The sequence below is a fragment of the Phocoena phocoena genome, chromosome 3 (assembly GCF_963924675.1).
Source record: "Phocoena phocoena chromosome 3, mPhoPho1.1, whole genome shotgun sequence".
Lineage (NCBI taxonomy): Eukaryota > Metazoa > Chordata > Mammalia > Artiodactyla > Phocoenidae > Phocoena > Phocoena phocoena.
Window position 1 is genome coordinate 159900154 of NC_089221.1, and position 26230 is coordinate 159926383.

Consider the following 26230-nt stretch of genomic DNA (forward strand, 5'->3'; position numbering starts at 1 on the left):
CATCCATCCATCTTTCTATCCATCCATCTATCCACCCATCATCTAATCATTTCTCTATCGTCCATCCATTCATCTATTATCTATCTATCATCTATCTATCTATCTATTATCCATCCATCCATTATCTCTCCCCACCTCTTTCCCCCACCCTCTTTCTCTCTCTCCCCCATCCCTCCTCTCTCTCTTTCTGTCAAAACACAGGGATGAAGAGAGTAAGGGGACAGAGAGACGTACATAGAGAGACATGAAAAAAAAAAAAGAGAAGCCAACAGAGAGAAGCTGACTTAGTGAGATGGAGAGAAGTATAGATCAATAATCCAGGTAGAAGAGGAGAAGAGGGTGAGTGGGTGTGGTGGGTAGGGGGATGTAGTGAGAAGTTGTAGCTTCTGAGGCCCCCTGCCAGGCCTGGCCTTATTCCCATCCATTCCCAGGTGACGAGCAATGAGGAAGGGATGCGGCTGGTGGAAGATCTGGGCCACTACTTCCGCGAGGTCCACCTTTGGTGGATGGGGCCTTTCTATCCCATCCTGTGGCTTGTCCACCCTAACTTCACTGCCCCCCTGCTCCAGACTACAGGTATCTCTCCCAGGAGCCCCCACCCCAGCTTCTCCCCTGCCCCTGCTCCCAACCCTTCCCACTCCTGGACAGACCAGGTTGAGCAGGGGAATGGGCAGTATCGACAGAGACCTGCTGGGTAACTCTAGGCAGGTCCCTGGCTCTCTCTGGTTGCCAAAGACTTTTTCAGTTTTGAATGGTGGAAACTCAACACTGTTGGTCTACCATGTTGGATGTTCCAGGAGAGGTCAGAGAGTGCTGGGGCAAGCGTGGTGTCCTTGGTCCCTGTAAAGGCATTTTGTAGAGCGCTGGGCTGTGCTTGGGTGTTTAGCACATGTTAGACATGTAGGAGCCATGTCAAGGCATGCTGGGACATGTTGTGTCATGTTGGGGTGTGTCTTTGGGGTCTGCCTTTGCTCTACTCTGTGCTACAGAGTAGACCTTGTCTGGTCCCCCCCACCTCCCCCTTCCTCCCTGTTCCTCTGTTCATTGTCCCATTCCAAGCTATACTGGGCTTGGAGGAGAAATGTAGGCCCCTCCCTGGGAGCCTCCAGACCCCACCAAAAGTCCTTCCCTCCCCCTCTCCATGTTCTCTCTCTCATGTCAGCCACCATCATACCCAAGGACATGTTTTTCTACATCTTCCTGAATCCCTGGCTGGGTGAGTAACTGTGAGTGAAGGGGGTGAGGACAACCTTGAGGGCCCAGGGGAAGGTGTCACCCTTGCTCACTCCTCATGGCTGCCTCTGGTAGGGGATGGGCTCCTGCTGAGTGCTGGTGAAAAGTGGAGCCACCATTGACGCCTGCTGACACCTGCCTCCCACTTCGAGATTTTGAAGCCGTATCTGAAGATTTTCACCAAGAGTACAGACATCACGCGTGTGAGTTTCTTGAACTCCGGGTCCCAGCTGGAGCCTTAGGAAAAGGGGAGTGGGGCTTACACACATATGGTCTGGAATCCTGGCTCTGCTGGATGGCTTTGGGGGTCACTGATTTTCCTCTCCAAGCCTCAGTTTCCTCATCTGTAAAATCGGGATAATAATCCCTTCTTAAAGAGTGATCAAGATGATGTAGTGCAATCGTGTTCCTGGCACATAGTAGGTGCTCAGAAGGCTTTAGTTTCTAGTCTGCTTCATGGAAGCTCTGTAAATTCAGGACAGAAATGATAAAGATTGCATAGTAGTTCTTTCTGCATTAGGTACCACCTTAAAACCCATGGACTCCAAAGAATTAGTGTTTATTGTTGTTCATGAGATGATGGGTCAGTTGAGTCATTCTTCTCGCCCTAGCTGGAATTATTCATGTGTTCGTGATCGTGGGTAGGTTCCGAAGACAGCTCTGCTGATCCAGGTTCAGCTTTGGCACATGTCTGGGTCTCGGCTAGCTGTCAGCTGGTTTAGGATGGCCTTGGTGGGACAATGGACTCCTGTATTTGTCTCTCATCTTCCAGTAGGCTAGGCTGGGCTTGACTGCATGGTGGAGGCTGGGCTCCAAGAGAATTGTAGCCTGGTCTCAGAACTAGCACATGGTAGTTTCCACCTCCTGTTGACCAAAGCAAGTCCCAGCTCAGCTCAGATTCAAGAGAAACAGGTTCCACCTCCTAATGGAAGAGCTGAAAAATCTCACTGCAAAGAGTGAGGATAAAGGGAGGGATAAAGAAATGGGGACATTTTTGCAATTGTCCACCACTGTGATAATGATGAAGATGATGATGGTAGTTAACAATTATTTAACACTTACTGTATATCAGAAATAGTGGGCCAAGTCCATGGCATGTGTTGTCTAATTTCTTTTCACAATCCTATGAGGTAGAGATGATTGTCATTGCCATATTAAAGATGATGAAATGGAAGGTCAGAGAGGTTAGGGAAATTGCCCAAGATCGCTCATTAGTAAGTGAGTTGTGCGTGGTGGGGCAGAAATTCTAACTTGGTTTGTCCAACACCAAAGCAGGTCATCTTAACTGCTACTAAAATTTGACAGTGGAAAAGCCAAATGGAAAACAATGAGTTGACCAAGGGCACAGAGAAGATAAGAGGCAGAGCTGGACCTTGCAACCAGGTCTCCTGACTACCAGCTGTGGGGGTCTTCATGTCTTGATAGTAACAGCTTCCATTCCCACTCAAGCCTTGTCTTCCCTGGAGATAGGTGCTTGGGGCAGAGGACCAAGAGGCCAGGTCTGGGGGAGTCCATCCAGGTGGTTGAGATTGGGGAGGGGCTCAGGAGGGGGAAGTCTCAGCCCCAGCTCTGCCCTCTTCTCTGTCCAGGCCAAGTGGCAGTGCCTGGCTTCAGAGGGCAGCACTCGTATAGACATGTTTGAACACATCAGCCTCGTGACCCTGGACAGTCTGCAGAAATGTGTCTTCAGTTTTGACAGCAATTGCCAGGAGTAAGTCTCAGCCCAGGGCCTGGGAACATGAGCCATAGACCCAAGGGAGTAGATGGGGGAGGGAGGACTGACCAGGGAAATCAGAAGGGCCTTCCTGGAGGAGGTGGGTCAGAGCTGGACATTGAAGGACAGGGCAAGGGAAAGCAAAGGAGCTATCCTTTCAGGTAGGTAGAACTGTTTGATTAAGGCCAGGAGGCTAGGATGTGCAGAACATGTGTAACAGTGAGGAGACGCCTTGGGTATGAGGTTGGAGGAGTGGGCAGAGTTATATCTTAAGGACATTCTGAAGTCAGACAAAGAGGATATGGACTTTACCCTGATGTTTCCAGGAAGCCACAGAAGGTCTCTGACCAGGTGAGAGTTGTGGTCAAAGCTGAGCTTGAACATCTGACTTGAGAGAAGACTGATTGTTGTGTAGACACAGGATGTGAGAAGACCACAGAGGGGAGGAAACTTGAGCTTGGTGGAGAAAATGTGGCAGATTTGGGGGAAACTGAGAAAGAATGGCAGGTCTAGATGTTGTGTGGGAGAGTGGAGAGATGAGCACGATTCCCGAGCTCTGCTCTGGGATCTAGGACATGAGGCAGTTCACAGAGATGGGAGGCAGAGAGAGAAACATGATTGAAGGGCGCTCTTTTCTGGATGGGATGTGGTCCTGGGTTACTGACTGGAAGTGCTCCTGCAGTATGAGATCATGAAGGGAGGCAACAGCTTAAAATATGTGAAGCCTAGAAACCAGGAGCTTCCTCCTATCAGGGTTCCCAAGACTTCCTATCAGGAAACAGTCTCTAACGACAGATGGCCCACAGATATACAATGCTGCTTCTTAAGGCTCTCTCTGGTCTGACCCTGTAGGAAACCCAGCGCATATATTGCTGCCGTCTTGGAGCTCAGTGCCCTTGGGATGAAATGGACTGAGTAGATCTTCCTGCACGTGGACCTCCTGTACTACCTCACCCGCGATGTGCAGCATTTCCATAGGGCTTGCAACCTGGTGCACGACTTCACAGAGGCTGTCATCAGGGAGCGGCATTGCACCCTCATTAGTCAGGGTTCCCAAGACTTCCTCAAGGCCAAGGCTAAGGCCGAGACTTTGGACTTCATTGATGTGCTCCTGCTGGCCAGGGTACGCTTCTCTGGGATCTAAATTCAAGAGATAGACTGGACCTTGTTTTCAAATGTCAGGTCAAAGAACTTGGACTTGATTCAGAGAGTGCTAGGGAGTCATAGAGGGTGCTTGAGGAAGGGAGGGACAGGTCAGAGAGAAGTTTTAGATGTGACTGTGTAGAAGGCTGTCTGGAAGGAGTAAACAGGAGGCAGGAGACTAGGGAGGAGTCCTGTGGGGTGGGCTCTGGAGATGAAGAGGGAAGAATCCTGCTTGGATGCTGGAGCTTCAGGGACTATCTCAGGTTAGGCTCAGGTGTCCCCAGAACTGGTGTGATTTGGAGGATCTTGCTTTCTCTCCAGGGTGAAGATGGGAAAGAACTGTCAGATGAGGACACCTGAGCTGAGGCTGACACCTTCATGTTTGAAGGTGAGGGTCCCAGTGTGGGACTACAGAATAGGCAGGGGTCTCTTCATCCCAGGGACTTGGCAGCTGGGCCCTGGATCACCCCATCTTGCCCATCCTTCCCATCGTCTTTGTGGGGGGGCGGTGGCGGGGGGCTTAACATGGTGCTGTCCACCCTCTGGTGCTGAAGTAGCCCAGAGACCCAAGCCTGTCTGGCTGACCCTCAGGCCATGACACCACAGCCAGTGGCCTCTCTTGGGTCCTGTACAACCTTGCAAAGTACCCAGAATACCAGGAACGCTGCCAGCAGGAGGTGTGAGAGCTCCTGAGGGACCGTGAGCCTAAAGAAATTGAATGGTGAGTGCAGGTCCTCATGGTCTGTTCCTGAACCCTTCTCATTGTCTCTGCTCCCCAGCTGGGATAGTGGAAAGATCTTTTTGTTGATTCTGTCATTATTGTTTAGTGGGAATAGGAGCAGAGCCCAGAGGCAGGGTCTGATACCCAGTCTGAATAGCGGGTGAAAGTTTGTAGTCTTTTGGGACACAGAGATCTGAGTGTTCACATTAATGCCCCACTAACTTGCTATGTGACTTTAATAAAACCAATTCCCTTATCTGAATATCATTTTTCTCCTCTATAAATTGGGGGTGGAGTGGGGAATCTCTCCCCTACAGTGCTACTTGGAGTATTGTGACAATATGTGTAGAACAGATGCCACCCAATACATGTTCAGTATATGAAATTCTTTTCCCCTCTCTTGCTTTTCTGCCTTTGATCTTCCCCCAAAGACCTTCATTTCCCTTAATTTTTGCTCTTTTCTCTAATTCCCACTTAATAGTCTATTCCAGGGATTCCAAAGAGATCTTTGGGGGTAAAAAAGTCATCCATCTTTTTGTTCAGTAAACATGTCTACACTGCCTGCCCCTACCCAACTCAGTGTCTAGTCCCATTGGAGTCCTACATGGGCAAGGCTGGGGCACAGAGGAAAGGAGATGAGGCTTGCTAGTAAAAAAGTGAATATGAATTCACCACTCTGGGTGTGTGTAGTGGACAGTGCCAAAGCCAAGGGGATGGCTTGTGCAAAGACTGGGATGGAAGCATGCAGAAGTGAGCCTGGAATGTTTGGGTGGAAGTAAAGTTGGCTGGATCCTTGCGAAATATACAGTGTGAGGAACCCTCAATAAGGCTGGAGCTAGTAATGGAAGCCCTTCTTGGAATGCTTTGGACACCATGTTAAGAGTTTTCAAAGGTGTCAGTTCAAGTACTTTGGTGAGCCAATATTGGATAAAAGATAAAAATGGGCAGGGATGTTGCCATTAGGGGAGTGTCACATTGGGCAGAAAAGGTCAGGCAGCAGTGGCCCACCGTGCTCAGTCACTGGCTGTGGGCTGCCCAGGAAAGTGTGGACTTGGCTTGAATGCTACAGCAGAGCCCAGAGACCCTATAGCTGGAGGCTATCAGCTAATAGCTCTCCTTGCAGCTGTACAGCAAGTTCTTTCTTGAAGGGAGATCCATGACTGAAGTAGGAGGGCAATGGGGAGCCATGGGAGATGTTTGAGCAGGGGATGGTCAGGTCAGATATGAGTATTAGAAATAACTCTTTGCAGCTACAGGGGCAAACTGGAGGGGATGAGCTGCAGTCTGGGGGTCCAGGGGTAGATTCTGGGCCAAGGACTGAAGGATGATGAGGAAGTACTGGGCTGGACAAACATTTTGGAAGTTGTGTCCTCAACTGCAAGGCTTTGCTCAGCACAGCAGTCCTGTGTGGTGGAAAAATGTTTTTGTGCTTTTTAACCAAATTATGCACTTGGTTAAAATCCAAACAGCACGGAGGGGTTTACAATGAATATAAACCTCCCATCAACTCCCCCCACCAGCTTAACTGACATATAATTGATGTATAGCATTATGTAAGTTTAAGGTGTACAACATGATGGTTTGATATACGTATATATTGCAAAATGATTTCAATAAGGGTAGTTAACACATCCATCACCTCACATAAGCCTCTGTCATATGCCAGCGTCCCAATCCCATCCCTGCCTTCAATGGTTTCCTGTGTCCTTCCAGACGTTGTTCAGTCTATCCCTACATTTATCTGTTCACAGTCTCTCTCACCTTACTCATTCATTCTGTCTTGTCTCTCTACAACCGAGAGTATATACAGAGCATTCAGGCATGCACATTGACAATATAACTTCAAGATCCTTTCTTTTCTTTTTAAGTTTTGGAAAATTAAATTTGAATTGCAAAGTCAATAATGAGAATAGGTTTGGTTTTTTTTGCACAAAATGAAACATCCTGCATAAGATTAAGTTATTACAGTTTAACATAAATACACATACACACACATTTGGTCACTTGTTCTTTTCACTCAGTAATGTGCCTTAGACTCCTTCTCTCTGAGTGCTGCATACCATTGCTTAAGCCAGGCTGCTTCTGCTGGGGACATTTATGTAAACATTTTCAATTAGAACAAATATTGCCAAATTGCCTTTTGGTGTCTCTGTACTGATTTACCCTGCACGGTGTGATAGGACCAGTTGATCCCTATATTCACCTTCTCCATAGCTGTATAGTATTCCACCACATGAATGTACCATAATTTATTTAAACATTCCCTCATCAATGGACATGTGTATAGTTTTCTAGCCTTTTGCTATAATAAACACGACGAAGTGAACATCCATTTTGCTTATATGTGTGGACATGTCTCTAGGACAGATTCCTAGAAGTGGTGTTGCTGGATCAAAGACCATTTGAGTTTTGCAATTTAATAGCTCTTGGCAAATTCACTCCTACAGATTTTGAGAGTGCCAATTTCCTTGTATCTTCACTGATAGTGTGCATCCTAAAACTTAAAAATTTGCTTTCTGTTAGGTGAAATATAATACTTTGTTATTTTTATTTTTTTGCGGTACGCGGGCCTCTCACCGTTGTGGCCTCTCCCGTTGCGGAGCACAGGCTCCAGACGCGCAGGCTCAGCAGCCATGGCTCACGGGCCCAGCCGCTCCGTGGCATGTGGGATCTTCCCGGACCGGGGCGCGAACCCGTGTCCCCTGCATCGGCAGGCGGACTCTCAACCACTGCGCCACCAGGGAAGCCCTGTTTGCAGATTTTTTGATGATGGCCATTCTGACCAGTGTGAGATGATATCTCATTGTAGTTTTGATTTGCATTTCTCTAATGATTAGTGATGTTGAGCATTCTTTCATGTGTTTGTTGGCAGTCTGTATATCTTTTTTGGAGAAATGTCTATTTACGTCTTCTGCCCATGTTTGGAATTGGTTGTTTGTTTTTTTTGATATTGAGCTGCATGACCTGCTTGTATATTTTGGAGATTAATCCTTTGTCAGTTGTTTCCTTTGCAAGGATCTTCTCCCATTCTGAGAGCTGTCTTTTTTCATCTTGTTTAAGTTTTCCTTTGCTGTGCAAAAGCTTTTAAGTTTCATTAGGTACCATTTGTTTATTTTAGTTTTTATTTCCATTTCTTTAGGAGGTGGGTCAAAAAGGATTTTGCTGTGATTTATGTCATGGAGTGTTCCACCTATGTTTTCGTCTAAGAGTTTTATAGTGTCTGGCCTTACATTTAGGTCTTTAACCCATTTTGAGTTTATTTTTGTGTATGGTGTTAGGGAATGTTCTAATTTCATTCTTATACATGTAGCTGTCCAGTCTTCTCAGCACCAGTTATTGAAGAGGCTGTCTTTTTTCCACTGTATCTTCTTGCCTCCTTTATCAAAAATAAGGTGACCATATGTGCGTGGGTTTATCTCTGGGCTTTCTATCCTGTTCCATTGATCTATATTTCTGTTTTTGTGCCAGTACCATACTGTCTTGATTACTGTAACTTTGTAGCATAGTCTGAAGTCAGGGAGACTGATTCCTCCAACTCCGTTTTTCCTTCTCAAGATTTCCTTGGCTATTCGGGGTCTTTTGTGTTTCATAAAAATTGTGAAATTTATTGTTCTACTTCTGTGAAAAATGCCATTGGTAGTTTGATAGAGATTGCATTGAATCTGTAGATTGCTCTGGGTAGTAGAGTCATTTTCACAATGTTGATTCTTCCAATCCAAGAACATGGTATATCTCTCCATCTGTAACATCTTTAATTTCGTTCATCAGTGTCTTATAGTTTTCTGCATACAGCTCTTTTGTCTCCTTAGGTAGGTTTATTCCTAGATATTTTATTCTTTTTGTTGCAATGGTAAATGGGAGTGTTTCCTTAATTTCTCTGTCAGATTTTTAAACATTAGTGTATAGGAATGCAAGAGATTTCTGTGCATTAATTTTGTATCCTGCTACTTTACCAAATTCATTGATTAGCTCTAGTAGTTTTCTGGTAGCATCTTTAGGATTCTCTATGTATAGTATGTCATCTGCCAACAGTGACAGTTTTACTTCTTCTTTTCCAATTTGGATTCCTTTTGTTTCTTCTTCCTCTCTGATTGCTGTGGCTAAAACGTCCAAAACTATGTTGAACAACTGTGGTGAGAGTGGACAACCTTGTCTTGTTTCTGATCTTAGTGGAAATGGTTTCAGTTTTTCACCCTTAAGAACGATGTTGGCTGTGGGTTTGTCATATATGGTCCTTATTATGTTGAGGTACGTTCCCTTTGTGCCTACTTTCTGGAGAGCTTTTATCATAAATGGGTGTTGAAATTTGTCGAAAGCTTTTTCTGCATCTATTGAGATGATCATATGGTTTTTCCCCTTCAACTTGTTGATATGGTTTATCACAGTGATTGATTTGCGTATAGTGAAGAATCCTTGCATCCCTGGGGTAAACCCCACTCGATCATGGTGTATGATCCTCTTAAAGTGCTGAAACTCCACTCGATCATGGTGTATGATCCTCTTAAAGTGCTGAAACCCCACTCGATCATGGTGTATGATCCTCTTAAAGTGCTGTTGGATTCTGTTTGCTAGTATTTTGTGGAGGATTTTTGCCTCTATGTTCATCAGTGATATTGGCCTGTAGTTTTCTTTTTTTGTGACATCTTTGTCTGGTTTTGGTATCAGGGTGATGGTGACTTTGTAGAATGAGTTTGAAAGTGTTCCTCCCTCTGCTATAGTTTGGAAGAATTTGAGAAGGATAGGTGTTAGCTCTTCTCTAAATATTTGATAGAATTCGCCTGTGAAGCCATCTGGTCCTGGGCTTTTGTTTGTTGGAAGTTTTTAAATCACAGTTTCAATTTCAGTGCTTGTGATTGGTCTCTATATATTTTCTCTTTCTTCTTGGTTCAGTCCTGGAAGGTTGTGCTTTTCTAAGAATTTGGCCATTTCTCCCAGGTTGTCCATTTGATTGGCATATAGTTGCTTGTAGTAATCTCTCGTGATCCTTTGTATTTCTTCATGTCAGTTGTTACTTCTCCTTTTTCATTTCTAATTCTATTGATTTGAGTCTCTCTTTTTTTCTTGATGAGTCTGGCTAATGGCTTATCAACTTTGTTTATCTTCTCAAAGAACAAGCTTTTAGTTTTATTGATCTTTGCTATCATTTCCTTCACTTCTTTTTCATTTATTTCTGATCTTTATGATTTCTTTCCTTCTAACTTTGGTATTTTTGTTTGTTTGTTTTTCTGTTCTTCTTTCTCTAATTGCTTTAGGTCTAAGGTTAGGTTGTCTATTTGAGATGTTTCTCTTTCTTGAGGTAGGATTGCATTGCTATAAACTTCCCTCTTAGAACTGCTTTTGCTGCATCCCATAGGTTTTGGGTCGTCGTGTTTTCTTTGTCATTTATTTCTAGGTATCTTTTGATTTCCTCTTTGATTTTTTCAGTGATCTCTTGGTTATTTAGTAGCATATTGTTTAGCCTCCATGGGTTTGTCTCTTTTACAGATTTTTTCCTGTAATTGATATCTAGTGTTATAGCATTGCGGTTGGAAAAGATACTTGATATGATTTCAGTTTTCTTAAATTTACTATGGCTTGATTTGTGACCCAGATATGATCTATCTTGGAGAATGTTCCATGAGCACTTGAGAAGAAAGTGTATTCTGTTGTTTTTGGATGGAATGTGCTATACATATCAATTAAGTCTATCTGGTTTAAAGTGTCTTTTAAAGCTTGTGTTTCCTTATTTATTTTCATTTTGGATGATCTGTCCATTGGTGAAAGTGGGGTGTTAAAGTTTTCTATTATTATTGTGTTACTGTCAATTTCCCTTTTTATGGCTGTTAGCATTTGCTTTATGTATTGAGGTGCTCCTACGTTGGGTGCATAAATATTTACAATTCTTATATTTTCTTCTTGGATTAATCTCTTGATCATTATGTAGTGTCCTTCTTTGTGCCTTGTAATAGTCTTTATTTTAATCTATTTTTCTGATCTGAGTATTGCTACTCCAGCTTTATTTTGATTTCCATTTACATGGAATATCTATTTCCATCCCCTCACTTTCAGTCTGTATGTGTCCCTAGGTCTGAAGTGGGTCTCTTGTAGACAGCATATATACAGGTCTTGTCTTTTTATCCATTCAGCCAGTCTATGTCTTTTTGTTGGAGCGTTAAATCCATTTACATTTAAGGTAATTATTGATATGTATGTTTCTATTACCATTTTCTTGATTGTTTTGGGTTTGTTTTGTAGATCTTTTCCTACTCTTGTGTTTCCTGCCTAGAGAAGTTTCTTTATCCTTTGCTGTAAAGCTGATTTTGTGGTGCTGTATTCTCTTAACTTTTGTTTTTCTGTAAAGGTTTTAATTTCTCCATTGAATCTGAATAAGATCTTTGCTGGGTAGAGTAATCTTGATTGTAGGTTTTTCCCTTTCATCACTGTAAATATGTCCTGCCACTTCCTTCTGGCTTGCAGAGCTTCTGCTGAAAGATCAGCTGTTAACCCTATGGGGATTCCCTTGTATGTTATTTGTTGCTTTTCCCTTGCTGCTTTTAATTTATTTCTTTGTATTTAATTTCTGATAGTTTGATTAATATGTGTCTTGGCATATTTCTCCTTAGATTTATCCTTTATGGGACTCTCTGTGCTTCCTGGACTTGACTGACTATTTCCTTTCCCATATTAGGGAAGTTTTCAACCATAATCTGTTCAAATATATTCTTAGACCCTTTCTTTTTCTCTTCGTCTTCTGGGACCCCTATAATTCAAATGTTGGTGCATATAATGTTGCCTCAGAGGTCTCTGAGACTGTCCTCAATTCCTTTCATTCTTTTTTCTTTATTTTCCTCTGTGGTAGTTATTTCTACTGTTTTATCTTCCAGGTCACTTATCCGTTCTTCTGCCTCAGTTATTCGGCTATTGAGTCCTTCTAGAGAATTTTTAATTTCATTTATTGTGTTGTTCATCATTGTTTGTTTGCTCTTTAATTCTTTTAGGTTCTTGTTAAATGTTTCTTATATTTTCTCTATTCTTTGTCCAAGATTTTGGATCATCTTTACTATCATTACTTTGAATTCTTTTTCAGGTGGACTGCCTATTTCCTCTTCATTTGTTTGGTCTGGTGGGTTTTACCTTGCTCCTTCAACTGATGCATATTGCTCTGTCTTCTCATTTTGCTTATCTTACTGTGTTTGGGGTCTCCTTTTTGCAGGCTGCAGGTTCATAGTTCCCATTGTTTTTGGTGTCTGCTCCCAGTGGGTGAGGTTGGTTCAGTGGCTTGTGTAGGCTTCCTGGTGGAGGGGACTAGTGCCTGTGTTCTGGTGGGTGGGGCTGGATCTTGTCTTTCTGGTGGGCAGGGCTGTGTCCGGTGATGTGTTTTGGGGTATCTGTGAACTTATTATGATTTTAGGCCGCCTCTCTGCTAATGGGTGGTGTTGTGTTCTGCCTTGCTAACTGTTTGGCATTTGGCGTCTAGCACTGGAGCTTGCTGGCCGTTGGGTGGAGCTGGGTCTTAACGTTGAGACGGAGATCTCTGGAGAGCTCTTGCCAATTGATGTTACGTGGGGCAGGGAAGTCTCTGGTGGTCCAAAGTCCCGAACTCGGCTCTCCCACCTCAGAGGCTCAGGCCTGACACCAGGCCGGAACACCAAGACCCGGTCAACCACACAGCTCAGAAGAAAAGGGAGGAAAAAAAGAAAGAAAGAAAACTATTTAAAAAAATAATATAAAATAAAATAATTAAAAAATACAAAAATACAAAATTAATAAAAACAAAGAAGAGAGCAACCAAACCAAAAAACAAATCCACCAATGATAACAAGCACTAAAAACTATACTAAGGTATACATAAAAATCAGAAACAGTCGCAGACAGCAAACCCCAAGGCTACAGTTGCTTCCAGAGTCCACCACCTCAATTTTGGGTTGATGCGTTGTCTGTTCAGGTATTCCACAGATGCAGCGTACCTCAAGTTGATTGTGGGGATTTAATCTGCTGTTCCTGAGGGTGCATGGAGAAATTTCCCTTTCTCTTCTTTGTTTGTACAGCTCCTGGGTTTCAGCTATGGTTTTGGCCCCACCTCTGCGTGTATATTGCCCTCAGGCTTCTGTTCCCGCCCAGACAGGGTGGGGTTAAAGTAGCGGCTGATTAGGGGGCTCTGGCACACTCATGCCAGAGTGGGGTGGGGCAGGGGAGGGATTGGTACAGTAGTTTTAATTGGAATGCGGGATGAGCCTGCTGTGGCAGAGGCTGGCATGACGTTGCAATAGCCTGAGGTGCACTGTGTGATCCACCCCCCCCCCACCCCCCCGCCCCAGGGAACTTGCCCTGAATCACGGGACCCTGGCAGTGGTGGGCTGCAGAGGCTCTCACGGTGGGGGGCGGGGTGCGGGGCACGTGTGAATGTGACCTGTGCTTGCACACAGGATTCTTAGTGGCTGCAGCAGCAGTGTTAGTGTTTCATATCTGTCTTTGGTATCTGAGCTGATAGTCGCAGCTCGTGCCATTCTGTGGAACTCATTTAGGCAGTGCTCTACCTTCTGTGGGCAGTCAGGGAAGGAATTCCCTCTCCTCATGCACTCTGAAACAATGGTCTCTTGCCTCCTAGGCAGGTCCAGACTTTTTTCTCAGATTCCCTCCAGGCTAGCTATGGCGCACTAGCCCCCTTCAGGCTGTGTTCACACAGCCAACCCCAGTCCTCTCCCTGGGATCTGACCTCTGAAGCCCGAGCCTCAGCTCCCAACCCCCACCCGCCCTGGTTGGTGAGCATACTAGCTTCTCAGGCTGGTGAGTGCTGGTCGGCACTGATCGTCTGTGTGGGAATCAATCTGCCTTTGCCCTCTGCATCCCTGTTGCTGCGCTCTCCTCCGAGGCTCCAAAGCTTCCCCCCCACCCGCCCACCACCCATCTCCACCAGTGAAGGGGTTTCCTAGTGTGTGGAAACTTTTCCTCCTTCACAGCTCCCTCCCAGAGGTGCAGGTCCCATCCCTATTCTTTTGTTTCTCTTTTTCTTTTGGCCTGCCCAGGTACGTGGGGAGTTTCTTGCCTTTTGGGAAATCTGAGGTCTTCTGTCAGCGTTCAGTAGGTGTTCTGTAGAACTTTTTCCACATGTAGCTGTATTTTTGATGTATTTGTGGGGAGGAAGGTGATCTCCATGTCTTACTCTTCTGGCATCTTAAAAGTCCCTCTGTCCCAAAAGAATTTAAATGATTATTTTGTATTTGTCTCAGGCTTTTAAATAATAGCAGCTTCACAATAAACTATATTTATTTATTTGTTTGTTTCGATTTATTTCTGAAATCTATTCTGCTCTATTCACTTATATATTAATATATAAACACCAAGCAGTCTTCATTATCGTACTTTATTTTTAAAAAATTTTTTTAACATCTTTATTGGAGTATAATTGCTTTACAATGGTGTGTTAGTTTCTGCTTTATAACAAAGTGAATCAGTTTTACGTATACATATGCTCCCATATCTCTTCCCTCTTGCGTCTCCCTCCCTCCCTCCCACCCTCCCTATCCCCCAACTCTAGGTGGTCACAAAGCACTGAGCTGATCTCCCTGTGCTATGCAGCTGCTTCCCACTAGCTATCTATTTTACGTTTGGTAGTGTATATATGTCCATGCCACTCTCTCACTTTGTCACAGCTTATCCTTCCCACACCCATATCCTCAAGCCCATTCTCTAGTAGGTCTGTGTCTCTTTTTTTTTTTTCCGGTACGTGGGCCTCTCACTGTTGTGGCCTCTCCCGTTGCAGAGCACAGGCTCCGGACGTGCAGGCTCAGCGGCCATGGCTCACAGGCCCAGCCACTCCGCGGCATGTGGGATCTTCCCAGACCGGGGCATGAACCCATGTGCCCTGCATGGGCAGGCAGACTCTCAACACTGCGCCACCAGTGAAGCCCAGGTCTGTGTCTTTATTCCCGTCTTACCCCTAGGTTCTTCATGACATTTTTTTCCCCCTTAGATTCCATATATATGTGTTAGCATACAGTATTTGTTTTTCTCTTTCTGACTTACTTCACTCTGTATGACAGACTCTAGGTCCATCCACCTCACTACAAATAACTCAATTTTGTTTCATTTTATAGCTGAGTAATATTCCATTGTATATATGTGCCACATCTTCTTTATACATTCATCTGATGATGGACACTTAGGTTGTTTCCATCTCCGGGCTATTGTAAATAGAGCTGCAACGAACATTTTGGTACATGACTCTTTTTAAACTATGGTTTTCTCAGGGTATATGCCCAGTAGTGGGATTGCTGGGTCGTATGGTAGTTCTATTTTTAGTTTATTAAGGTACCTCCATACTGTTCTCCATACTGGCTGTATCAATTTACATTCCCACCAGCAGTGCAAGAGTGTTCCCTTTTCTCCACACCCTCTCCAGTATTTACTGTTTCTAGATTTTTTGATGATGGCCATTCTGACCGGTGTGAGATGATATCTCATTGTAGTTTTGATTTGCATTTCTCTAATGATTAGTGATGTTGAGCATCCTACCATGTGTTTGTTGGCAATCTGTATATCTTCTTTGGAGAAGTGTCTATTTAGGTCTTCTGCCCATTTTTGGATGGGGTTGTTTGTTTTTTGTTATTGAGCTGCATGAGCTGCTTGTAAATTTTGGAGATTAATCCTTTGTCAGTTGCTTCATTTGCAAATATTTTCTCCCATTGTGAGGGTTGTCTTTTCGTCTTGTTTATGGTTTCCTTTGCTGTGCAAAAGCTTTGAAGTTTCATTAGGTACCATTTGCTTATTTTTGTTTTTATTTCCATTTCTCTAGGAGGTGGGTCAAAAAGGATCTTGCTGTGATTTATGTGATAGAGTGTTCTCCCTATGTTTTCCTCTAAGAGTTTGATAGTGTCTGGCCTTACATTTAGGTCCTTAATCCATTTTGAGTTTATTTTTGTGTATGGTGTTAGGGAGTGTTCTAATTTCATACTTTTTTTTTTTTTTTTTGCGGTATACGGGCCTCTCACTGTTGTGGCCTCTCCCGTTGTAGAGCACAGGCTCCAGATGCGCAGGCTCAGCGGCCATGGCTCACGGGCCCAGCCACTCCGCGGCATGTGGGATCTTCCTGGATCAGGATACGAACCCATGTCCCCTGCATCGGCAGGCGGACTCTCAACCACTGCGCCACCAGGGAAGCCCTAATTTCATACTTTTACATGTACTTGTACAGTTTTCCCAGCACCACTTATTGAAGAGGCTGTCTTTTCTCCACTGGATATTCTTGCCTCCTTTATCAAAAATAAGGTGACCATGTGTGCGTGGGTTTATCTCTGGGCTTTCTATCCTGTTCCATTGATCTATATTTCTGTTTTTGTGCCAGTACCATACTGTCTTAATTATTGTAGCTTTGTAGTATAATCTGAAGTCAGGGAACCTGATTCCTCCAGCTCTATTTTTCGTTCTCAAGATTGCTTTGGCTCTTCGGGGTCTTTTGTGTTTCCATACAAATTGTGAAATTTTTTGTTCTAGTTCTGTGAAAAATGCCAGTGGTAGTTTGATAGGGATTGCATTGAATCAGTAGATTGCTTTGGGTAGTAGAGTCATTTTCACAATGTTGATGCTTCCAATCCAAGAACATGGTATATCTCTCCATCTATTTGTGTCTTTTTAAATTTCTTTCATCAGTGCCTTAAAATTTTCTGCATACAGCTCTTTTGCCTCCTTAGGTAGGTTTATTCCTAGATATTTTATTCTTTTTGTTGCAATGGTAAATAGGAGTGTTTTCTTAATTTCACATTCAGATTTTTCATCTTTAGTGTATAAGAATGCCAGAGATTTCTGTGCATTAATTTTGTATCCTGCTACTTTACCAAATTCATTGATTAGCTCTAGTAGTTTTCTGGTAGCATCTTTAGGATTCTCTATGTATAGTATCATGTCATCTGCAAACAGTGACAGTTTTACTTTTTCTTTTCTGATTTGGGTTCCTTTTATTTCTTTTTCTTCTCTGATTGCTGTGGCTAAAACTTCCAAAACTATGTTGAATAAGAGTGGTGAGAGTGGGCAACCTTGTCTTGTTCCTGATCTTAGTGGAAATGCTTTCAGTTTTTCACCACTGAGGATGATGTTGGCTGTGGGTTTGTCATATATGGCCTTTATTATGTTGAGGAAATTTCCCTCTATGCCTACTTTCTGCAGGTTTTTTTTTTTTTTATCATAAATGGGTGTTGAATTTTGTCAAAAGCTTTCTCTGCATCTATTGAGATGATCATATGGTTTTTCTCCTTCAATTTGTTAATATGGTGTATCACGTTGATTGATTTGCATATATTGAAGAATCCTTGCATTCCTGGAATAAACTCCACTTGGTCATGGTGTATGATCCTTTTAATGTGCTGTTGGATTCTGTTTGCTAGAGTTTTGTTGAGGATTTTTGCATCTATGTTCATCAGTGATATTGGCCTGTAGTTTTCTTTCTTTGTGACATCTTTGTCTGGTTTTGGTATCAGGGTGATGGTGGCCTCATAGAATGAGTTTGGGAGTGTTCCTCTCTCTGCTATATTTTGGAAGAGTTTGAGAAGGATAGGTGTTAGCTCTTCTCTAAATCTTTGATAGAATTCGCTTGTGAAACATCTGGTCCTTGGCTTTTGTTTGTTCGAAGAGTTTTAAGCACAGTTTCAATTTTAGTGCTTGTGATTGGTCTGTTCATATTTTCTATTTCTTCCTGGTTCACTCTCGGAAGGTTGTGCATTTCTAAGTATTTGTCCGTTTCTTCCAAGTTGTCCACTTTATTGGCATAGAGTTGCTTGTAGTAATCTCTCATGATCCTTTGTGTTTCAGCAGTGTCAGTTGTTACTTCTCCTTTTTCATTTCTAATTCTATTGATTTGAGTCTTCTCTCTTTTTTTCTTGATGAGTCTGGCTAATGGTTTATCAATTTTGTTTATCTTCTCAGAGGACCAGCTCTTAGTTTTATTGATCTTTGCTATCATTTCCTTCATTTCTTTTTCATTTATTTCTGATCTGATCTCTACGATTTCTTTCCTTCTGCTAACTTTGGGGTTTTCTTGTTCTTCCTTCTCTAATTGCTTTAGGTCTGAGGTTAGGTTGTTTATTTGAGATGTTTCTTGTTTCTTAAGGTAGGATTGTATTGTTATAAACTTCTCTCTTAGAGCTGCTTTTGCTGCATCCCATAGGTTTTGGGTCGTCGTGTTTTCATTGTCATTTGTTTCTAGGTATTTTTTGATTTCCTCTTTGATTTCTTCAGTAATCTCTTGGTTATTAAGTAGTGTATGGTTTAGCCTCGATGTGTTTGTATTTTTTACAGATTATTTCCTGTAATTGATATCTAGTCTCATAGCATTGTGGTCAGAAAGGATACTTGATAGATTTCAATTTCCTTAAATTTACAAGGCTTGATTTGTGACTCAGGATATGATTTATCCTGGAGAATGTTCCATCAGCACTTGAGAAGAATGTGTATTGTGTTGTTTTTGGATGGAATGTCCTATAAATATCAATGAAGTTCATCTTGTTTAATGTATCATTTAAAGCTTGTGTTTCCTTATTTATTTTCATTTTGGATGATCTGTCCATTGGTGAAAGTGGGGTGTTAATGTCCCCTACTATGATTGTGTTACTGTCGATTTCCCCTTTTATGGCTGCTAGTATTTGCCTTATGTATTCAGGTGCTCTTATGTTGGGTGCATAAGTATTTACAACTGTCATATCTTCTTCTTGGATCAATCCCTTGATCATTATGTAGTGTCCTTCTTTGTCTGTTGTAATAGTCTTTATTTTAAAGTCTATTTTGTCTGATATGAGAATTGCTACTCCAGCTTTCTTTTGATTTCCATTTGCATGGAATATCTTTTTCCATCCCCTCACTTTGAGTCTGTATGTGTCCCTAGGTCTGAAGTGAGTCTCTTGTAGATAGCATATATACAAGTCTTGTTTTTGTATCCTTTCAGCCAGTCTATGCCTTTTGGTTGGAGAATTTAATCCATTTACATTTAAGGTAATTATTGATATGTATGTTCCTATTACCATTTTCTTAATTGTTTTGGGTTTATTACTGTAGGTCTTTTCCTTCTCTTGTGTTTCCTGCCTAGAGAAGTCCTTTAGCATTTGTTGTAAAGCTGGTTTGGTGGTACTGAATTCTCTTAACTTTTGCTTGTCTGTAAAGCCTTTAATTTCTCCATCAAATCTGAATGAGATCCTTGCTGGGTAGAGTAATCTTGATTGTAGGTTTTTCTCTTTCATCACTTTAAATATGTCCTGCCACACCCCTCTGACTTGCAGAATTTCTGCTGAAAGATCAGCTATTAACCTTATGGGGATTCCCTTGTGTGTTACTTGTTGTTTTTCCCTTGTTGCTTTTTTTTTTTTTCGGTATGCAGGCCTCTCACTGTTGTGGCCTCTCCCGTTGCAGGGCACAGGCTCCAGACGTGCAGGCTCAGTGGCCATGGCCCACAGGCCCAGCCGCTCTGCGGCATGTGGGATCTTCCCAGACCGGGGCATGAACCCGTGTCCCCTGCATCAGCAGGCGGACTCTCAACCACTGTGCCACCAGGGAAGCCCTCCCTTGCTGCTTTTTAATATTTGTTCTTTGTATTTAATTTTTGATAGTTTTTAAAATATGTGTCTTGGTGTGTTTCTCCTTCGATTTATCCTGTATGGAACTCTCTGTGCTTCCTGGACTTGATTAACTATTTACTTTCCCATATTAGGGAAGTTTTCAACTATAATCTCTTCAAATATTTTCTCAGTCCCTTTCTTTTTCTCTTCTTCTTCTGGTACCCCTATAATTTGAATGTTGGTGCGTTTAATGTTGTCCCAGAGGTCTCTGAGACTGTCTTCAATTCTTTTCATTCTATTTTCTTTATTCTGCTCTGCGGTAGTTATTTCCACTTATTTATCTTCCAGGTCACTTATCCCTTCTTCTGCCTCAGTTATTCTGCTATTGATCGCTTCTAGAGAATTTTTAATTTCATTTATTGTGTTCTTCATCTCTGTTTGTTTGCTCTTTAGTTCTTCTAGGTCCTTGTTAAATGTTTCTTGTATTTTCTCCATTGTATTTCCAAGATTTTGGATCATCTTTACTATCATTATTCTGAATTCTTTTTCAGGTAGACTGCCTATTTCCTTTTCATTTGTTAGGTCTGGTGGGTTTTTATCTTGCTCCTTCATCTGCTGTATCTCTGTCTTCTCATTTTGCTTAACTTGCTGTGTTTGGGGTCTCCTCTTCACAGGCTGCAGGTTCGTAGTTTCCCTTGTTTTTGTTGTCTGTCTCCAGTGGCTAAGGTTGGTTCAGTGGGTTGTGTATGCTTCCTGGTAGAGGGGACTAGTGCCTGTGTTCTGGTGGATGACGCTGTATCTTGTCTTTCTGGTGGGCAGTTTCACCTCTGGTGGTGTGTTTTGGGGTGTTTGTGGCCTTATTATGATTTTAGGCAGCCTCTGTGCTAATGGATGGGGTTGTGGTCCTGTCCTGCTAGTTGTCTGGTATAGGGTGTACTGCACTGTAGCTTGCTGGTCGTTGAGTGAAGCTGGGTCTTGGCGTTGAGATGGAGATCTCTGGGAGATTTTCGCTGTTTGATATTACGTGGAGCTGGGAGGTCTCTTGTGGACCAGTGTTCTGAACTGGGCTCTCCCACCTCAGTGGCACAGTCCTGATACCTGGTGGAGCACCAAGAGTCTGTGCTCTACACGGCTCAGAATAAAAGGGGGGAAAAAAAGAAAGAAAGAAAGAAGAAGATAAAATAAAGTTATTAAAATAAAAATACTTATTAAGAAAAAGAATTTTAAACTAATTACAAAAAACAAAAAACAGGAATAAAACCGGACAGACAGAACCCTAGGAGAAATGGTAAAAGCAAAGCTATACAGACAAAATCACACACAGAATCATACACATACACACTCACAAAAAGAGAAAATGGAAAAAAATATATATCGTTGCTCCCAAAGTCCACCTCCTCAACTTGGGATGATTCGTTGTCTATTCAGGTATTCCACAGATGCAGGGTACATCAAGTTGATTGTGGAGATCTAATCCTCTGCTCCTGAGGCTGCTGGGAGAGATTTCCCTTTCTCTTCCTTTTTCGCACAGCTCCGGGGGTTCAGCTTTGGATTTGGCCTCGCCTCTGCGTGTAGGTCGCCTGAGGGCGTCTGTTCTTCGCTCAGACAGGACTGGGTTAAAGGAGCAGCTGATTCGGGGTCTCTGGCTCACTCAGGCCAGGGGGAGGGAGGGGTACGGATGCAGAGCGAGCCTGAGGCGCGTGACGTTGCAGCAGCCTGAGGCGCGCCGTGTGTTCTCCCGGGAAAGTTGTCCCTGGATCACGGGACCCTGGCAGTGGCAGGCTGCACAGGCTCCCGGGAGGGGAGGTGTGGATAGTGACCTGTGCTCGCACACAGGCTTCTTGGTGGCGGCAGCAGCAGCCTTAGCGTCTCATGCCCGTCTCTGGGGTCCGTGCTTTTCGCCGCGGCTCGAGCCCGTCTCTGGAGCTCCTTTAATCGGTGCTGTTAATCCCCTCTCCTAGCACACTAGGAAACAAAGAGTTAAGAAAATGTCTCTTGCCTATTCAGCAGCTCCACACTTTTTCCCGGGCTCCCTCCCGGCTAGCCGTGGTGCACTAACCCCCTGCAGGCTGTGTTTACGCCGCCAACCCCAGTCCTCTCCCTGCGCTCCAACCGAAGCCCGAGCCTCAGCTCGCAGCCCCGCCCGCCCCGGCGGGTGAGCAGACAAGCCTCTCGGGCTGGTGAGTGCCGGTCGGCTCTGATCCTCTGTGCGGGAATCTCTCCGCTTTGCCCTCCGCACCCCTGTTGCTGTGCTCTCCTCCGCAGCTCCGAAGCTTCCCCCCCTCCGCAACCTGCAGTCTCCGCCCATGAAGGGGCTTCCTAGTGTGTGGAAACCTTTCCTCCTTCACAGCTCCCTCCCAGAGGTGCAGGTCCCGTCCCTATACTTTGTCTCTGTTTATTCTTTTTTCTTTTGCCCTACCCAGGTATGTGGGGAGTTTCTTGCCTTTTGGGAGGTCTGAGGTCTTCTGCCAGCGTTCAGTAGGTGTTCTGTAGGAGTTGCTCCACATGTAGATGTATTTCTGATGTATTTGTGGGGAGGAAGGTCATCTCAGCGTCTTACCCTTCCACCATCTTGAAGCTCCTCCTATTAAAGATTTGATTGAAGCTGTTCACTTGTGTGAGACGAGTGGTTATTTTACCAGTGAATCCAATGAACCTTAAAAGTGAAAGCAGACTGTTGGCAGAACAGCTACAGGCAACATTCTTTTACAAAGGTGCAGAGCCAGCATGACTAAGCACAGGCAACAGAGTACAAAGGTTAGAGACAAAGGACTAGATCCAATGTGGAGTCAGGTTTGTTCTGCCCAGTTTTAATAGGAGTCTGGCCACTTACCTGCAGCCCGAGTCAGATAAGGAGATGACGTTTGGTCAATGGAAGGCACCTGCAGGCAGTCGGAGGGGATTACAGGAAAGACATCCATCCTCTGCCAAAGGCCACTGCTGCTTTCAGCTTCACCTAATCCCTCTGGGTTCCAGGAACAGCTACTACCTGGCCCGGGGGTGGTGTCAGCTCTCAGCTGATGCTAGCCCCCAGGGGGCTATCCTAGCCTTGATGGTTTCCCTTGGCCCACTGTCAACTGAAATAAAAAATGCACAACGTCAGAGCAGTGAGATTCAGTTTCATTCAGGGACATTACTGAGGACTGTCGCCCAGGAGACAGCCTCTCAGAGAGTTCTGAGGAACTGCTCCAAAGAGGTGAGGAAGGAGGTCAGCATATATGCGATTTTGACTAAGGGGTACGTGCAATCCAATATACAGCATGGTAGATGGTTACTGCTAGTCGTCATGAGGAACAGATTTTTTAGTTAATAATTTTAGTACTTTTCTAAGTATGGGAGGATGCAAGGATTCAGGCTCATAAAATTTTTCCTAAATATCTAAACTATCTAAAGGCCTGCTTTCCCAATGTGCAGAGTGCCTCATCCTGGTCTCTGTCCTGAATTAGCAACCGCAGTGGCTAATGATTTAATCCTAGTAGAACTAGATGGCAGGCAACATTCCTTATTTACACATCCAATACTTTGTAACTGGCCCCTACTTAATGCCACTCTCATGTAGCCCCTCTGAGGTCTCTGCCAGGACCTGACTATTACATTCTGCAAAGGAATGGGACACCTCAGCAATCCAGTTATGTGAGTGTCGATGTTTGTGTAGGCACAGAAAAAAAATGAAAAATTATACCCAACGCCTGGAATGGGAGGGCAGAGTAGGAGGAAGAATGGTTCTGCTAAATGCCTACATTTACCCAACTGTTTCCTTTTCTTAGATGAAGCCTGCAAAACATTTTTCATTATAATTACTAATCTATGTAATTACAAATTATTTATATATATTTTAGATTTTTTTCTTTATTATTAATTAAATTTATTTTTGGCTGCATCGGTCTTAGTTGCTGCATGCGGGATCTTCACTGAGGCACACGGACTCTTCTTTGTGGCGCTCGGGCTTCTCTAGTTGTGGCATGGGGGTTTCCTCTTCTTTAGTTGTGGTGCGCAGGCTCCAGGGCCCATGGGCTCTTTAGCCGTGGCACGTGGGTTCCAGAGCACGTGGGTTCTGTAGTTTGAGGCATGCAGGCTCTCTAGTTGAGGTGCGTGAGCTCAGTAGCTGCGATGTGGGGGCTTAGTTGCCCCACGGCATGTGGGATCTTAGTTAACTGCCCAGGGATTGAACCCGAGTGTCCTGAATTGTAAGGCAGATTATTTACCACTGGACCACCAGGGAAGTCCCACAGATTATATTTTTAAATTTTTAAAGGGAAAATTTTTTTAGTGTTATGCATAGTACCATGCTACTGCATGCTTAGTGCCATGCCTGATGGGCAGCAGGACTCAATACATACGAACTGTGAGAATCCAGAAGGCATCATGGTTAAGAACAAGGACTCCAGGTGCCAGGGTTCAAATCAGCACCATCTGAATGAATTTGGTCATGTCTCTTTACTCTTCTGTGCCTCGATTTTCTAACCTGAAAATTGAGGGTAATGACAAGCGTGGTTGTGAAAATCAAATGAATTGAAATGAGTAAAGTGGTAACAACACTCCCTGGCTCAGAGTCAGCACCAACATGCATAACTGCCGTTACTTTATGACAGTATGAGGACATGGGCACCAGCCATGAGCCTTAGTCCCTACTGGCACACACATCAGCTGTCTTGCAGGCTATGAACATCCCCTGTTCTTTCCCTCTGCCCTTAGCAGGGAAGAGGCTCCTTAGAAAGGAGCAAGCACTGGCTTGGGATCAGAGGGCTCCTGGTCAAGGCTAAGCTTTGCCACTCTCCAGCTGTGTGACCTTGGGCAAGTAAATTGCCCTCTCTGAGACTCACCTTCCTCCTCAGTAAAAAGGGAATAATAACAGACCCTTGGGGATTGGAGGAGCGAGCCTATGTGTGTCTTAGTTTGCATCCTCTGGAAGTAGATCCTCATGCAAGGATTCAAGTGCAAATACTTTATTTGGAGGTGACCCTGAGGCAAGAATTCAACTGCAAGTTGTTTCCTTGGGAAATAATCCCAGGAAATGCCAGTAGAGCACTGTGGAAGTGAGACTGGGAAAGGAAGTCAGCAGGTAAAGGGTACTTTAGCCAGAAAGCTCACACTGTGGCACCTGGAGCTCAGTCCCTCTCGGGGACAGCAGAGAACATACACCCACATGTCCTTAGTTAGGGCTGCTTCCAAAGGCATTATTTCTGCAGAATGTCCTGCCGGCACTGCACGGCTGAGGTCTGGGGACAGAGGCAGGAGCCTTCCACAGCAGTTGTTTTCAGGAACACAGCCTGGTGCAGACCGTCACAGTGGTTCAGTGACTTCAAGACACATACATTTACACCCTTACACACACACACACACGTTCACCCACACATGCACACAACTGCATACACAATCACATACACATACACACTGTGTACACACAGACACGTACAAACACAGTTACATACACCCACGTGTGCTTGCAGCTACATACACACTTTTACACACACATGCACACACACGAGTGCAAAGCACAATATATGCATGCATGTAACAATGCACACAATTACGGGCATACACTCATATACACACACCATGACACATATGTGTTCACAGTCACACATACACTTACACACAATCCCACACATAGTCACACAGTCACACACACACATTGAACTAATGGAGACCGAATGTCTTAGAGCTTGTTGTCTCCGAATCTTCTAGCAGAAGGAGCCTCCAACACACTCAGAAGAGGAATGGACACCTCACAGCAGCCAGTGACTGAACCAGGCCTGGGTGTGTCTTAACAATTAAGCAGGGCACCCATGAGGTCCATGCCCCCCCTCCTCCCTGTCTCTTACTCATTCACCATCACAGCCCTTAGTGGAAAGTCAAAGCCCGTTTGTAGTGGGAGAAAAGACATTTGACACCCCAAGTATAGATAACTCTTTGAAGGGGTTAGCTTCATGGTGGGGGAAAGAAACTGTGGGTTAACAGGTGGGAAAGTGGGATCAAGCGCAAGGATTTTTTTTTCAAAGATTGAGGAAATAGCAGCGTTAATTGTATTCCATTGGGAATGACCCAATAGACTTCAGGATACATGGTTAATATACAAAAATTAATTGTATTTATATATTCCAGGGGTTGGCAAACTATGGTCTATGGACCAAGTCTGGCCTGTGCCCTGTTTCTCTAAGATATACAAGCAATGAATTGTTTTATATTTTAAAAGAATTACAAAAGAAGGAGAGGAAGAGGAGGAGGGCTGTAAGGCCTGAAATATTTACAATATGGGTCTTGACAGAAAATGTATGCCAACCCTTCTGTACACTAGTAATAAACAATTGGAAAATGTTTTCAAATACCATTTTTTCAAGGATCATGTACCAGAAAAAGTGAAATACTCAGGTATAAATCTAACAAAATATGTGCATGATTTCTAGGATGAAAACTTCAAGACACTGATAAAAGAAACCCAATAAGACCCAAATTAATGGAGACATATACAATGTTCATGGAGGAGAAGACTCCATATTGTTAAGATGTTAAGTCTACTCAAATCGGTCTACAAATTCTATGAGATCACAATCTCAGGAAGACTTTTGTAGAAACAGATAAGCTGATTACAAAATGTACATGAAAACGCAAAGGATTTATCAGAGGCAAAATTTTTCGGAAAAGGGAAAATTTAGTTGAAGGATTTACAAGACCCCTTTCAACACATAGTATAAAACAGTAGTAATAATGACAGTGTGATACTGGTCAAAGACATATTAATCAATGGAACAGTATAGAGTCCAGAAATTTTTTTTAAAAACTTGCAGGGCAAGTCAATGTACAAAGGATAGTCTTCTCAGTAAGTAGTACTGGAAAAATTCAACCACATGAAAAAAAAAAAGTCATCCCGTACCTCACAATTTATACAAAATTTAATTT

The 26230-nt window shown here is 43.6% G+C and overlaps 1 pseudogene; it reads left to right on the top strand.

Annotated features, from left to right (window-relative positions):
- LOC136120875 (cytochrome P450 4F3-like) overlaps nt 1-26230 on the top strand; it is a 75497-nt pseudogene that overhangs the window by 4856 nt on the left and 44411 nt on the right.